The sequence below is a fragment of the Oryx dammah genome, unplaced genomic scaffold (assembly GCF_014754425.2).
Source record: "Oryx dammah isolate SB20612 unplaced genomic scaffold, SCBI_Odam_1.1 HiC_scaffold_9, whole genome shotgun sequence".
NCBI lineage: Eukaryota > Metazoa > Chordata > Mammalia > Artiodactyla > Bovidae > Oryx > Oryx dammah.
The window spans coordinates 32,645,036-32,658,335 of record NW_024070193.1 but is presented as its reverse complement, the minus strand read 5'-3'; the positions used below and the strand labels follow the sequence as shown (position 1 = coordinate 32,658,335).

The window sequence follows — 13,300 nt, the reverse complement described above, 5'->3', positions numbered from 1 at the left end:
AGGAGCTTGCACCATCTACGTTAGGCCGCTGGTGCCCATTTGAATATCGGAGAGTGCCCCGCCTTGGGCTCTCGCTCTTACGGATCTTAACAGCCGGGACAAGTAAGTAGACATAGTGAGCCTCCACGCCCCAGATGGGAATTCAGCCTGAAATTAGAGTAAAGAGGAGACACAAGGGAAACCAGTCCAGCAACTGGCTCCCCCTCTATTGTTCTTCTAGGCCTTTTATACTTTTGATTATACGTAGAGATCCACGGGTAATATAAAATTCTGTAGCGTTAGCAGCCCTGACTCTTTCTGTATATCTTTTTGTATACAAAAGGTCTCAGGTGATTTACATTATCTTCTGGCCAAGAGGCTTGCTAACACTTTTTGGCTCTCTTTCTTAATGAATGTTAATTTCGTTTCCCCTGAAGTGTTTTTCTTTAATCTGCATCTCCTTAAAGCACTAAAGTTACATCTCTATAGAACAAAGGCGCAGTGGGTTATAACAAAGGTACTTAACTCAAAGATCTAATGTTGCTACTTGTTTTTCTATATACCAACTATATCAACAAGTAAAAGATATGAAAATTTGGCAGCAAATACTGGCTCAACAAATGAAACCTTTAATCAGTCCTATTCTAATGATTTTGACTCCTCGGAAGCCCCTACATTCCTAAGATGTTTTAAACTTCCTGTGCCTCCTGCAGTCAGGAGGCCTCAAACAATCACAAGCGCAGCTGTACGAGTCCTGCAGGCAGGCTAGAAGAAAGCCATCAGAGGGGTTTTGGGATTGAAACACTCTTTCAAATGCAGAAGACTAAAGCCTTGAATTGACTTTTTCCAGAGAATGTCAGAAGAGTGAAAAAGCAGGCAGATTCTTATTTTGGGGAGTATATGCTCAGGAAATGCCAGGGGGAAAACCTGAGATCTGACTCGACCCTGCCCATCAGATCTCTGCCACGTGACCTTGTCACGGGTGGAATTCCTCACGCTGGCTTCCTGCAATCCACAGTTCCTCTTCTTATAAGAATAGAATCATATTGAGTTGGACTCACCCCCCATCATCTTATTTTTTTAATTTAAAATATTTTTTAAATTGAAGTATTTTGATTGGTTTGAGGTGTACAGCAAAATAAATCTGTTGTGTATACATATATCCATTCTATTTTTTTCTTTTAGATTCTTTTTCCAGATAAGCCCTGGGTTATACAGCAGGTTCTTATTAGTTATCCATTTTATATATAATAGTGTGTATATGTCAGTCCCAATCTTCCAGTTTATCCCTTCCACCCCTTATCCTCCTGGTAACCACCAGTTTTTTCTACAGCTGTGATTCTACTTCTCTTTTGTAAGTTCGTTTATACCCTTCTTTTTAAATGCCACATATGTGCAATATCATATTTGTCTTTCTGTCCCTGACTCGCTTCACTCAGTATGACAATTTCTAGGTCTGTCCATGTTGCTCCAAAAGGCATTATTTTGTTGTTGCTCTTTTTTTTTTTCTTTTGGCTGAGTAACATTCTGTTGCTTATATATACCACATCTTCTTTATACATTTCTCTGTTAAAGGACATCTTCTTATTTTGACTTAGTTACTTCTGTAAAGTCTGTATCTCCAAATATGTAGGGGATTTTTTGTTTCATTTGTTTCTTTGTTTGGCCATGCAGAATTGTATTACATAGATATTTCAAAACCAGTTATTTGAGGCCTTCCAAAGTCTGACATCAATCTATACTTTCAGCTGTATACCACGCTTCCCCCATATCCTTATCCTTTGAATAAATTATTTATCTTGAAATAGCCATAGTCTTCCTCTGCCTGTTCAAGCTCAACCTATCTTTCAAGGACTTGCACAATTTTCCCCTTCTCCCTAAGGCCTCCTCAGGATCAGAAGAGAAACAGATCTTCTGGAGTGGAAAGATAATATACATAGAGGTCAATGATGTGGGCTCTTATTCTAGCGTTTTCACTTACATGCCATGGGTTTTTGAGCAAGCCAGTCCATCACTCAACCATAAATTAGTACAAGGTAATATCCATCATACAATTATGCCAAATATTAGATAAAATTACACAAATTAAACGTCTGAAACAGTGTTCAGAAATCATTAGTTTTCTATGTTCCCATGCCACTCCCATCTCCTTTCTTTTCCTACGATTGCTAATTTTGTGTGAATTCCTCTGCTATAGTACTGATTGGTTTGGTTTGCATTATCATGATCTGTGTGTGTGTGTGTGTGTGTGTGTGTGTGTAAGGTGGTGACTGAGGCAACAGTCACAATTTACCTTGGCTTCCTAGCTGACTTCTGAAATGATGCCAAGCCAAGAACCTAGCATGGATGGGACAAACAGAAATTGTGGTGGCCAAGTGGACAGGCAAAGGAATTGGATTGAAAGAAAAAAGGTATGATTTCATCCTATCTCTGTTATCCTACCTACATTCACATAAATTGCCAATGAATGGTAAAAAATTTAAAAGCCAATGAAATCTGTGAAAGATGACTGAAGAGCTGGGTCGTCCTCAGCCCAGGTGATTAGTCTCTGAATAACAGAAAATGGATGTAGTCTGATTGTTTTCTTAAGTGTTTTAAACATAGTAAGATGGATGAATAACCAGGACATAGTGTAATTTTATCACCAGGCTTTTGCCATTTAATGCCTATTTCCACTCCACACATTCTCCCCTCTGCTGTGGTAAAGAGAAGCAATACATGCCATACTTCTAGCTATCAATAAAACGATCCTTAAAATGTACATATTGAGACTAATTATTGAGACTGTTTATAAACCTTGACTAATTAGTTAATCAATAATACGTCCGGGGCTTGCTTTTCCCATGACAGCCCCTCCCATTACTTCATTTCATGTTTTTTTGGGTTTGGTAGGATTTCTTCCACCTATGCCACTATTGTTAATGGCACTTGCAAGTCAGAAAAAAACAAAGGGAGCAACTCACAATCTCAGATACAATTAATATAGCCTTATAGCTGTTAGACTGACAAATACCCCAGGAACAGCATCCTAGTGAAATGGACCTGCAGGCACATGTGTTAGGGTTTAGATTCATCCAGAAGCTTAATTTCTTTTCACTGCAAATTGGAGGGTATACTGAAATTCAGTGTTACCATATGCCAATGGAAAAGAAACATATGGAAAAGTTTTAAAGCAAAAACAGATAATCATTGCTGCACTGCTTGCTTAAATTCAAAGGAGTTAATCATTTCATTTTAACAGGAACTTCCAGACAAACTGAATATTTTCTTTTGGTTCTCTTGGCTGAGCTGTTAACTAGAAACTTGGAAAACCAGTCAAGCTTGACTTTTGCTTTGGAGACAGTTCTGCAAGGTGGTTCAGAGATCTTACTCTGCATCAGGGAGGCCATGGTTCAAATTTGAATGCCAATACTTAGTAGTTAAAAAACCCAGGGCAAGTTACAAATGTCTATAATGCTCAGCTCTCTCCTCTGTAAAAGAAATATGATACTGTCTGCCTTACAAAATGTATTATGAGGCTGATGTCTGATAGGTTGGCATTTGAATAAATGCATGATGCATATATAATATATTTAGCATAATTCCCAACATGGGGTAAATGTCCAATAAATGTTGGCCATTTCTGTTACCAGAAGATAGTTTTACCCTGTTTCTTATTCATCAGGTTACCCTTAAGCACTCAATACAAATGGGAGGCCTGGGACAGAAAGATAATTAAAAGCTCAAGTTGAAGGGAAAATGATTATTATGGTCCCTTATAGAACCTTAAATCCTTTTCAGGACACTTTAGGTTTGCCAGTTCAATTAATAGTTCACAATTACCCTCCACTATCGCCTGTCCTTTTCTTTTTTTTATTAAGTTGAAATTTATAACAAGCATTTGATGAGATAAAATGGAAAATTACTTTATCTCTTATCATGCTATGGCTAAGCTGATATATCTCAGGTTTTATTTCTTGAGAAAAGATAGACCAAGTTTAGAATTGGGCTTTTGTAGTGACTGTCTTTTGTGTCTTTCCAGAAGTGATGGATGTGATGATCAGTAGGTTTGAACAATCAGAATAAATTAAAATGGTCATGGAAACCTAGGTTTTGCCAGGTGTAAAATTTTAGTTGATGGATCAAGGTGAGATTCTGGAGAAGTTTCCAAGTCTCACAGAGATCTCATGGAAGGGTACTGGTGAGAATCTTCTCACTTGGAGAATCTGTAGCAATGGTTACACAGGAATCACTACCAAAGCATTTTCATTCTTTAACACCAATTTAGCCATGTAGCTATGATGTATCAGTTGAATAGCAGCTCTCCATGTTTTTTCACATGGTTGATTATGGTCTCAGTTCCCCCAGTTCATTAGAACAACATTTATCTCAGCACAGTTTCAAATGATGAAAGTTGGTATACTCTAGGCTCCAGAAAAAAGCAATATAGGACAGTCATTAAGAATTTGAGTTCTGGAATTAGTATGACATGGATTTGAGTTCTATCTCTGTTACTCAATAGTTACATGACTTTATATGTGAATCACTTATATCTGAATATATGAATCACCTATATTTCCCAAAACTCATTTATTCATTCACACATGCCTTTAATCAACAGATATGTGTTATGTACCTAAACTAAATGTCCCAGTGAGTCAGTAGAGAGTAATGAACAAGACTGATACATCTGACTCGAAGATTATATTCTAATCAGAGAGGTATGATATAAAAATAAATGACTTCATAAGATAGTTTCCCATGGTAATACATGCTATTAAGTAAAAGGTAAAAGAAGTAAATAAATAGAGAGAAATCTTTTTGAAAGGTGATCAGGAAATGTCTCTTCATGTGGGTGACATTACAGCTGAGACCTAAATAATAAAAAACCATATATGAACAGTCAAAGAGCATTGCAGGTAAAGTGAACAGCCAGAGAAAAGACTGTGAAGCCAGAATATACTTGGTGAGTTCAAAGAATTGAGTAAGGGAAGTCTGTTTGGAAGAGATAGCATGAGATAATGTCAGAAGCATTATTGTTGTTCAGTTGCCCAGTCGTATCCAACCCTTTGCGACCCAATGTACTACAGCATGCCAGGGTTCCCTGACCTTCACTATCAGAAGAGTAGGCAGAGGCTAGATCCTGCAGGACCTTACCAACCACAGAGAGAAGTTGAGGTTTTAATTTTATTTAATTAATTAATTTGTGTCAGAGTATAGTTGCTTTATGGAAAAGGAAATGCAACCCACTCTAGCATTCTTGCCTGGAGAATCCCATAGACAAAGGAGCCTGCTGGGCTATAGTCCACGGGGTCTCAAAGAGTGGGACATGACTGAGACTAACACACACACACACACACACACAGATACACACACACACACAGCTGCTTTAAAATGTTCTGTTAGTTTCTGCTGTATAGCAAAGTGAATCAGCAATATGTTTACATATGTCCTCTATATTTTTTATTTCTTTCCCATTTAAATAACCACAGAGCACTGAGTTGGACTATAAAGAAAGCTGAGCGCCGAAGAATTGATGCTTTTGAACTGTGGTGTTGGAGAAGACTTGAGAGTCCCTTGGACTGCAAGGAGATCCATCCTAAAAGAAATCAGTCCTGAATATTCTTTGGAAGGACTGATGTTGAAGCTGAAACTCCAATACATCGGCCACCTGATTCGAAGAACTGACTCATCTGAAAAGACCCTGATGCTGGGAAAGATTGAAGGCAGGAGGAGAAGGGGAAAACAGAGGATGAGATGGTTGGATGGCATCACTGACTCAATGGACGTGAATCTGAGTAAACTCTGGGAGTTGGTGATGGACAGGGAAGCCTGGCATGCTGCAGTCCATGAGGTCCAAAGAGTCGGACACAACTGAGCGACTGAACTGAACTGAACTGAGAACACTGAGTAGAGTTCCCTGTGCTATATACAGAGCTTCCCTGGTGGCTCAGAGGTTAAAGCGACTGCCTGCAATGCAGGAGACCTGGGTTCGATCTCTGGGTCAGGAAGATTCCCCTGGAGAAGGAAATGGCAACCCACTCGAGTGTTCTTGCCTGGAGAATCCCATGGACAGAGGAGCCTGGTGGGCTACAGTCCATGGGGTTGCAAAGAGTTGGACACGACACAGTAAGTGCTCATTAGTTATCTATTTTCTACGTAATAGTGTATATATGTCAATCCCAGTCCTCCAGTTCTTCTGGGAGCCTGTTGCTGTTTTCAGGAGAGAGATCACATGACCTCAGTGTCCCCACCTACAAATATGGTAGGATTGGTGGTGGTGGAATGTTAAAAGAAATAGTGCATATACAGTGTTCAGTGGTCTGTGGAATGTGTTAGCTAGTATATTAAAAGCTAGTAAATAGCTAGTAGGTTAAAAAGATTTGGCCTCTATTGTTTAGCCAAGAGGCATCCTTCTATCTCCTATGTGAAGGAAAAGAGAACAAAAGATGAAACCAAATGGACCTTGGCAAAGAACAACCAAGCATTCTGGACCCTTCAGTGCACAGAGGCTTAAGCTGGATAGCCATTGACTGTAATTCAGGATAACAAATGTCTTTTCACCTCATAGAATCATGGCATGCTGGGACTGTCTTGTTTATGAGCTTGATGAATCAGATGAAAGGCTTTCCCAGTGTTGTCTGATACTAATTATCCATCAGTGAAACTTGTTGATTGCTGTAAAAAAGACCCTGGAGTCTGCCTTCCAGGCAACCAGCCAATGGCACACACCGTCAGCACCAGCTAATGCTACTGTTATGTTTCCATGACCTGAGATTCTTCGCTTACCTTTCCTGAAACATGGAATATCAAGTTTCATGTTCTTGTTTCCATGCTATGTCCTTTGATAGACATTTTTGATATTTTCTTTGGAGATGGTGTGTGCTACCTTTGAGAGTAAGGAGAATTTATACCAAATCCTTCTCTCTGCGACCAGAGGCCTCTGACAGTATCTGTTTCCAATACACTGGCTTTTATCTTTCAACAATAGTGTGTTTTGAAACAGACCATCTCTAAGCTTGAGTTGACAGTCACCATTATTTCTTCAAGAGGCATGATTCCAACCACTACTTGAATGACCTTCTGTGTGAGAAAATCCTCAATTTTCCAAGAAGTAATAAAAGAGCAGAGGACAGCACAATTGCATGTATCTTCCAATGCCCCTTAGTCACATTGATATTCTTTGGGGAGATATTCAAACTGTCAAAACCCTTCCTCCTTGAGACCCAACTCAACCATTGTCTGACCCAGGGACATGGCCCTTCTGTGAATGTGTAGAGTGAACACACCTAGTCACAGATCAGTGGGCAGAAATCCACAAGGGCTAGCAGGCAAGATGGGGCTAGTTAGGAAGGCCTGAACTGCTCTAGTTTCAAGAAAAAGTAAGCAGATTGTCCTGGCAACTGTCAGAGCAGACACTGATGCCTTTTTTGTTTGTTTGTTTGTTTTCTAGTTGCTATGACCACAAACCCCAGAAAGTAATTTTGTATTAACCTTTCCACCTCAGTCCCCAAAATGTCACTGAGTCCTCTGAAAATCATCAGAGGATTGTAAGAGTTTATATCTGGTATCGGTCCTCAGTGACTGATGGGGTCTCAAAAAAGGTAACTGGCCCTGCCCTCCACTTGGAGGTTCTAGAATTTAGCTCTTGTCAGTGCCCCTGAGCCATCACGCTAACGATAATACAGAAGACTGAGGTGGCAAACAGGGTGCTGATTTATTAGCACACAATGGAAAGTTCCCCATGGCTCAGAGGTTAAAGCATCTGCCTGGAATGCAGGAGACCCAGGTTCAATCCCTGGGTCGGGAAGATCCCCTGGAGAAGGAAATGGCAACCCACTCTAGTACTCTTGCCTGGAGAATCCCATGGTGGGAGGAGCCTAGTAGGCTACAGTCCATGGGGTCGCAAAGATTTGGACACGACTGAGCAACTTCACTAATGGAAAGCATAATGTCCCATGAAACTGAACCCCTGAATTTACATGATTCTTTCCTTCTTTGTCTAAGATATAGGGAGCAAAATATAGGATATATAGATATATGAGATTTCTCTGGTGACACAGACAGTAAAGAATTTGCCTGCAATGCAGAAGACCTGGGTTCAGTCCTTGGGTTGGGAAACTCCCCTCAAGGAGGAAATGGCAACCCACTCCAGTATTCTTGCCTGGAGAATCCCATGGGCAGAAGAGCCAGGTGGGCTGCAGACCATGGGGCCGCAGAGTCAGTGATGACTGAGCAACTAAGTCTAGGATACTCTTTGTCTAGGATATAGGGAGCAAAGATCACAATCAGAAGGAAAACTAGTCAAATCACTGGAAAGAGATAACCAATATTAAACAGTCTAAATCCAGAAGTTTCTATATTTATAGGCTTCGTTGCAGCAGTTTCTTCAGCTGTTCACAACAGAAATCAACACTGACTAGCTTATATTAAAATTTAATTTAAGCCAAATCATTGACTCGATGGACATGGGTTTGGGTGGACTCTGGGAGTTGGTGATGGACAGGGAGGCCTGGCATGCTGTGGTTCATGGGGTCCAAGAGTCAGACACGACTGAGCGACTGAACTGAACTGAACTGAAATCATATGGGCAAGCTCTATGCAAGATTCAACCCTGACAGAGAAATTTTACCACTGCTTGTGTCAAAAACCAACCCTTGGTCAGGGAGAAGAACCTTGATTCTCATCCTCTGACCATGCCTCCTCCAGTCCCCAGCAAACAACCTGAATTATGAGTGGTGATTGGACTCTGAGTAGACCAAAAAGCAAATGCCCTGAGAGGAAAATCCCAAAGTTGCCTGATGGGCAGGGAATCAAAATAAAAGGATACATAGGTAGATGCTGTATCCCAAGATAGGTAGGTAGGTAGGTAAATAGATATCTTATGTCCTTTTATTTTGTATCTTTGACTTTTTATTTTGTGGTTAAATGCTTTGACATCTTAGGGCCTTTCTAATTCTGGAGGCACTGGCCCTCCCAATGTTAGCTAATTCCTAGAGATAGTGCAGAACTTGCTTGAGATGCATCTTTGCAAGCAAAGCAATCCAGAGCCCATACTTCCAGCTACTTCCTTAACTGGGCACTTATTCTGGGTCATTGTCAACTGCATTAAGCATCCTAGGACCAGATACCAGACAACAAAGAAAGGTTCCTCTGCCCCACAGACCTCTGAAATTATTCAAACTATAACAATCCTAAGCCTGCTTACCCTGCCTCACCCCTCCTTTGCCACAGAAGCCACAATAAGGACTCTTGCCCATGTTTGCTCCTTGGTGTCTCCATTTCCTCTCTGACACTGGTGCTTCCCATTGTGATCCTGTATGGTGGGCCTTGCCTCCTGTGTCTAGGTAACTGTGGGCAAGCCTTTTCCTTCATGACAGTCATTTCTCTGTCTGAATGTCTTTTTCTTGTTTTTCAGTCGCTCAGTCATGTCTGACTCTTTGTGACCCAATGGACTGCAGCACGCCAGGCTTCCCTGTCCTTCACCATCTACCAGAGCTTGCTCAAACTCATGTGCATTGAAATGGTGATGCCATCCAATCATCGCATCCTGTGTCATCCCCTTCTCCTCCTGCCTTCAATCTTTCCCAGCATCAGGGTCTTTTCTAATAAGTCAGCATTTCACATCGGGTGGCAAAGTATTAGAGCTTCAGCGTAAGCATCAGTCCCTCCAATGAATATTCAGGGTTTATTTCCTTTGGGACTGACTGGTTTGATATCCTTGCAGTCCAAGGGACTCTTAAGAGTCTTCTCCAACACCACAGTTCAAAAGCATCAATTCTTTGGCGCTCAGTTTTCTTTATGGTCCAACTCTCACATCCATACATGACTACTAGAAAAATCATAGCTTTGACTACACAGACCTTTGTTGGAAAAGTAATGTCTCTGCTTTTTAATATGCTGTCTAGGTTTGCCATAGCTTTTCTTCCAAGAGCAAGCATCTTACTCTATGCATGTTTTACTATACCTGATTGAAAGAACTCCAGAGTACCCTTAATATGTACATGTTTGCTCAAAAGCTAACCTGAACTGTTTGAGAGATGGTAGGTGGATCTCCAGTATGGCATCTTTCTAAGGATACTTCGAGTGTAATTTTGACTGGACCTTATCTGGGATTCACCTGCCACCTTGATGACTTGACCCTGGTATAAGATAGGACCTGGTTACATACTTCACATGATTTCAAAATATGCTTCTTCCTCTTTCACTTCATTGCCTGGAACTGACCTCCAATCCAAAAGCAATAGTTTTTCCTTTCAGCATCCTGAGGAAAATGTTTACTTTTTTTTACAAAGTAAACAAGTAATTTTAGAAGAAAAATAATGAGCTCCATCTCAATTACCACTGAGAGGTACAGAAATACAAACTTTAAATGGCCTGGTGAGCTTTTGAAATCTCAGTGCTACCTACAAAGACAGACATCTGATGAAGCTAACACAGCAGCGTAGGGGTCCATGCCCCAGCCTTACCTGAAAGAGTTAATACAATTTCCAAAGATCCTTTGCTTGTTCCCGGGGAGTGGTGAAGTCACCAGTAGTGCCTTTTGCCATTTGGTGCAATTTCTAATCCTTTTTAAAGAGACAGACGCTGCATATGTGTGTTCTGTGGCGACCTTTTAGAGATGCTTTTTCTTTAAAATATTCCTGCTCAACATTTCAGACTGTGATCGTGTTTGGTGCCACATGAAGAATGGCAGAAGGGGCTTGAGGAGAATCTGCACATTCTGAAGTCTGAGGTTTTTTTAAGTTCCTCCTGAGGGCGATTCTGAAGCAGAAGAAGTAGTTAATTAAAACCAAATCAGATGGAGGTTAGGCGGACATTTTCAAATGCTCTCTCAGTCTCTTCCTCTCTCTCACACAGTTTCCAGTTTGTGTGCTATCTGGCCTTATTTTGTGTGAATGTGATAAAAGGAGACAAAGGCCCAGGAGTAAATGCTACAAAAATTATCTAAATAAAAAAGCACTGTGGATACTGAGCATCCACGCCTCTGGACTCTGAGTCCTTCTACCACCAGGGCACTTAAAAAAGGGAGAGAGAGGTTTCTCCCCCTCACAGGGTTATTTGTTGTTTTATATGGTATTCCATTTTCTGTGCTTTGTTGTGCCCAGAATTCTTCTGCAGCTAAAACTGTCAGGTGAAAGCTTGTCGAACCCTTGAGGTGGGCGAGAAGGAGGTCTTCACCTCTCCCTCTAGATACTGACACCAAAGTGAACCTGCCAGCTGCTCTCAGAGCTAATGCCATCACTTTCTAGAGGTCACTCCAAAGTCTGACTTAAGAGAATTTTCCTGGAGCTCTTACACTTTTGGTAAATTGTCACACGTCTAAAAGTCCAATTTGAGCACTAAGCCTTTTTTCAAAACCTAGAGTCAGAACTCAGCCAGGTTCAAAATGGAATTAATACCTATGATCGTCCCAAAATCTATGAAAGGGAAATTTCTGAAATGTGGGAGAGGGAAAAAGAGGGTAAAGGCTTCATGACTGAAAGCCATTGGTTCATTCAGTAAATATTTGTTGAGTAGAAATTAAAGGTAAATACCATGAGAAGCACCAGAAAAGGTATCTTTGAATAAGGGACACTTTGAGGTCATTTCATCTGACTCTTCCCTGGAATAGGAATGTCAATAAATGTACAAGTAGCTGTGCTGGGGTCTGATCTAGACCCTAAACTGGGAACCAAACACAGGAGTGTGTTTCACAGACTGGTGGCCAGTCTGAAGACAGTTTGCAGAGGAACTGGAGAATATTCTGTCTGAAATTCCTGCTAAGTTCCTGCTATATCTAGGAACTCCATGCATACTCTCACATCTATTCCTTACACTAGTACTGTTCAGTGAATACTATCACTTACCTGCTTGTTTCAGTTATAAAAAATTGAAATCCAAAGAGCTTCGGTGATTTTCACTCATTCCATTCAGTAATATGTACTGAACACCTACTAGGTTGAAGCCTTTTTCTTTGGCTGATGGATATAGCCATGAGTGAGAGGGATCAGACCTCTGTCTCCTAAGAGCTCAAATTCTTAGGTCACTTGGGACATTAGGCAGTAATATTTTTGCTTTTTTTTTTCAAGTCAATGAATGGGAGTTGTTTGTATTCACAAAATCATGTAAACAAAAGCTATAATTTCATCTCAGATTTCTCATATCTGTTTGCCATACTGCCAGAAATTTCTTAGACTCCAAAGCCAGACTCCTTCCAGTATGCCAGGAGAGTTTACCAAGAGAATTTAGAAGAATTTGTTCATGTCTTGGATCTTCTCATTTCACATCCTTTGACATTGCCCTTGATGTTGTTTTCAACTTTGTGTTATCCAAGCCCAGTGATGGATAAACCAGAGAGTGGAAGTCAATGTGTGACTTCCCCTAGATAAAGTTAGGTATTGAGATTCTGGAAGTTTAACCTTTTGTTACTGTCATTACTAGTCTTTGAAATCCTCAGTTCACCTTATGTCAATTTTATTTAGCACAATTTTCTTAACTCTGCACACCCTTGAAAATATGTATATGGGTAGTAGGTCAGAGATGAGGGGCAGTGAAGAGAATCATACCCCACACTTGGTAGGATGTTAGCAATTTGATTGAATTTGAAAATAGAGCTATGAAAGTATGCTAACAATAAAAAGAAAGACTTTCACACTAAAGTACCCAAGAATAATAGGAAGTATATGTACTGGTGCATGTGGTGGAAATGGAGCCCATAATCTCTAGTCATAATGTCAGCTCACTTAGGACATTTTAAATATTCTTTTACAAGTCTATTTGGCTGAAATCATCACTGGAGAAGTATTAAAGAAGCTATTTTTAATATACTGTTTTGAAGATACTGTTATGAGCTGAACTATATCCCTCCCAAATACATAGGTTCAAATCCTAAACCTCAGTACCTCAGAATGTAACTTTAAAGAGAGAATTAAGGTAAAATGAGGTTATATGAGTGGACACTAATCCAATTTAAGTGGTGTCTTTATAAGAAGAAATTAGGGCACAGACACAAGCGGAAGGCAGTGTGCTGACAGATAGAAAAAGATGGCCATTTGCAAGCCAAAGAGAGGGGTCTTAGAAGAAACTAATCCCACAGACACCTTGATCTAGGATTTCTAGTTTTCAGACTCGAGAAAAATACATTTCTATTGTTTAAGTCACCCCATCTGTCTACTTCATTATGGCAGCTCTGGCAAACTAGTACAGAGGTATAATTATGACTCTTGGTGAAATTTAAGGTGAACAAAAGCCATAGCTGCTTCCAGTGAAAATCCAAAAGAAGATAAACACTTAGGGACATCAGGATTGTCAAAATGATTTTTCAAATGTGTTCCAAACTGGGCACTATACACAGGGCAGT

At 40.3% G+C, this 13,300-nt stretch overlaps 1 non-coding gene across 1 annotated transcript; it reads left to right on the top strand.

Annotated features, from left to right (window-relative positions):
* The first annotated feature begins 7,696 nt into the window (after positions 1–7,696).
* TRNAS-GGA lies at positions 7,697–7,769 on the top strand. Its single transcript has one exon. It is a non-coding gene; the product is annotated as a tRNA-Ser (tRNA).
* The last annotated feature ends 5,531 nt before the right edge of the window (positions 7,770–13,300 follow it).